The sequence below is a fragment of the Branchiostoma lanceolatum genome, chromosome 5 (genome assembly GCF_035083965.1).
Source record: "Branchiostoma lanceolatum isolate klBraLanc5 chromosome 5, klBraLanc5.hap2, whole genome shotgun sequence".
NCBI classification, from domain to species: domain Eukaryota; kingdom Metazoa; phylum Chordata; class Leptocardii; order Amphioxiformes; family Branchiostomatidae; genus Branchiostoma; species Branchiostoma lanceolatum.
The window spans coordinates 20,476,798-20,480,285 of NC_089726.1; the positions used below are offsets into that span (position 1 = coordinate 20,476,798).

The window sequence follows — 3,488 nt, forward strand, 5'->3', positions numbered from 1 at the left end:
GTGGGTCATACCATTGCGCGATATAGAATGGGGGGAACTGGATTCATCAAAAACAAAGTTTCATGGAGATTTTGGGTCCTAAGACTCTTGTTTCTGGATGCAACAATAACATTTTTGAAGCTTTCTTACCAGGACATTCTGGTACGTCGCAGTAGTTCCACCTCAATGTCGGGTCCGTGGTGTAGCACCAGGGCCGCTCCTTGTTGCCAGGGTTACGGCAGAAGTTCTCCTCCAGGCCTGCATCAGGATGAGCCTGTGGTGTGTGGGGATGGGTGTGGGGGGACTGGGAGTCCCATCTCTGACACACTCGGTCTTCTGCCCTGTGGAATGGGATTTTATCATGTGAAACTCGAAACAAAATCTAAATATATATTTTGGATACTTATGCTCCTACCCATCGTCTCAAATTCTTTCGTTTTGGGTGCTGTGGGAAAAACAATATGTTATATACATAGCTAATGTGAAAATGAAAAAAAATCTCTTAACTGGCAGTTCATTGGTAGAGGTTTTGAACAATGGTCTGTACAACTGTCTAGCCGGCGCCACTATTGCAAAATGCCATAGCCTGGAAACCTTTCCATCGGGGGCTCCCCGATATCTCTACGGCGCTGCGAGTGATCCCCGCCCGCCCAGACAGCTTAGTCCGCTCGGGGTGTGTTTACGGCTTTGGATTAGATTAGTTCGCCCGGAACTCTCTCAGGCAGCTAAAGTAGAAAGGCTGCGAAATTCTACATGGCAGCTAAGTAGACAAGCTGAAACGAATCGAATAAAGCAGACTGGGCCCGGTAAAACACCCCTTAGCCGACCCCTAGAGACTGGGACCAGGCTAAAAATGCCAAGGCCCGAACGCTAATCATACCTATTTGCGTGTCCTGCGTAGCTCGCTCCGTTATCGTTGGTGAAGAAGCAATTTGTCGGCACGGCTGAAAATAGGAAACAGAAAGGACATGTATGCCGTTTAAATTAGCAAGTCGCCCCAACTCCACACACGCACTTGGGCGCGCACGCACGCACGCACGCACGCACGCACGCACGCACGCACGCACGCACGCACGCACACACACACACACACACACACACATACACACACGAACGCGCGCGCACACACACACGCGCGCGCGCACACACACACACACACAAACACGCACACACACACACACACACAAACACACACACACGCGCGCGCGCACACGCACACGCACACACACACACACACACACGCCCACACGAGCACACACACACACATACATCTTCAGGGGAGTAATCATATTCGGTCAGATGGAAGACCAGAACACAGCATTCCTAGGTCTACCTACAGTTGCAAAGTTGCCGCGATGGAAATTTCATATATCTTAACAGTGAATATCATAATTGTTGGTCTGGAGCTTGTGCTCTTATCTTCATATCTAATGGGGAAAAAAGGAAACAAGAGTAAAGAGCTTGACTTTACCGTCACAGACGACGACGTCATCGCAGTACATCCACCTGATGAGGGGGTTGTTTGTGTAGCACCACGGCCTGTCCTTCCCGTCCGGGTTCCGACAGTAGTTCCGCTCCAGCCCTGCCGATGGGTAGGCCTGGGGAGTGTGGTTATGGGTGTGGGGGTACTGAGATGTCCAGAACTGACAGGATCTGTCCCGGTTTGCACGGCCTCTGTAGCTTGTCCCTTTGTCATGTAAGTAGCAACAGTCTGTGGACATAAAGCTTCACGTTGTAAATTCTGATTTTCTTGATCTTTTACGTCATACCAAGCAGCCCTTAGAAGTTGAAAGTAAGTTGATAAAAATTTAACAGTACACAGTCACAACAAGCACTGTTTTCTTGTTTTCAAGTACAGAAGTCAATTTTTTTGTCTTTCTGTCTTTTGAAACTTGTGTTACGTCGCATCGCTATTTGCCACTGCATTATTTCTGTGGGGATTATGGATTAATCAATCAATCAATCAATCAATCAATCAATCAATCAATCAACCAATCAATCAATCAATCAATCAATCAATCAATCAATCAATCAATCAATCAATCAATCAATCAATCAATCAATCAATCAATCAATCAATCAATCAATCCTTTATTTTCTTTCGAATGCTTGTTCGGCCATACAGGCCGCTTTTGAACATTTCGAAGTGGAGGGGAGGGGTCACGGATTAAGAGTACAAAAGAAACTTTACATAAGCTATATCAACACAATCATAAGTAAGGTCAAAGGTGAAAATCCTTCATAGATAAACCACGTTGCCAGCATATTGCTGTGTTCTGGTACTTTCTGTCTCGTTCTAATGTGGTTTTATGGAATTTTCAGAGATTTCCGAGAAAAGGGATTCTACAAATCTAGATTCCTGTACGTCCTATGCCTCTCTGGAGACCTACCGCAGTTCTCTTCGTCACTGTTGTCTCCGCAGTCATCTCTGCCGTCACATCGAGTAGCCGGGTGGAACAGGGCTCCATTGTCACAGGCAGAAAGGGCTGAGGGGTACAAAATCAAGAGAGTTATGAGATTGTTCTAACTGCAAGTTTTTCTGTGCCGTTGGCGATTGGGATAAACATGGCACATACAGTAGCTGACTAGTCTCTACCAGACTAACTACGCCAGGGTTTCACTTGCAGGCGGCAAAATGTGATCTTCACTGTGGACTGACTCTACTGGCTAATTATTCCTTTTTCTGCCGAATTCTACGATTCATACGCTGGAGGCTAGTAGCTGACGCCGAAGACACACATTCGTATATCAATTATAGCCTCCATCAGGCCCTCTTACGGGCGTATGAATCGCAGAATTCGGCAGAAAAAGGAATAATTAGCCAGTAGAGTCAGTCCACAGTGAAGATCACATTTCGCCGCCTGCAAGTGAAACCCTGGCGTAGTTAGTCTGGTAGAGACTATATCAATTATAGGAAATGAGAGTGATTTGGTGTAATCCCTAATCTTTTTGATACTTTTTAACAATCAGTATGCAAGAAAGGTAGGCAAAGGTAGAAAGTAACTAAAAAATAGTGTTTGGACTACTAGTATACTCACGACAAGACTCGTCACTGCCGTCCGCACAGTCGCTTTCACCGTCACAAACATAGGATAAAGGTATGCATGATCCATCGTCGCAGCTTTTCCTTGATATTGCTTGTCGCTCACCTGTGTTATCAAAACATCAAGAATTGCTGCTACATTGTCTACATTAAAGGTGACGAGCTTATAAACGTATAGAATAGAGTCTGGGCCCTTTTCCTGTGTGACTGAATGAAAACTTACAGTCTGCTCGATTCGGGTTGGTTGGATCGGGTTGACGTCTTGAAAAGGTGATTGTCAATCTTTCCACAAATATGATAAATCTTGATGAATAGATAGATTATTACCACCAGGCCTATGTAAACTAGGGATTAGAAAAAGTCATAATCTACTTGGTAATTGTTTAAGTCTTGGCAGAAACAGACGGTATATGCATTTTTATGGTTATCGACGTACCCAGGGCACAACAACTCCCATTTTGATATG

The 3,488-nt window shown here is 45.2% G+C and overlaps 1 long non-coding RNA gene across 1 annotated transcript; it reads right to left on the minus strand.

The window, feature by feature from the left end:
• Window positions 1–1,456: 1,456 nt before the first annotated feature.
• LOC136434287 (uncharacterized) lies at window positions 1,457–3,128 on the minus strand. Its single transcript, XR_010755726.1, has 3 exons — window positions 3,018–3,128; window positions 2,370–2,465; window positions 1,457–1,690 (listed from the first exon to the last, which is right to left on the minus strand). It is a non-coding gene; the product is annotated as an uncharacterized lncRNA (long non-coding RNA).
• Between the last annotated feature and the right edge of the window lie 360 nt (window positions 3,129–3,488).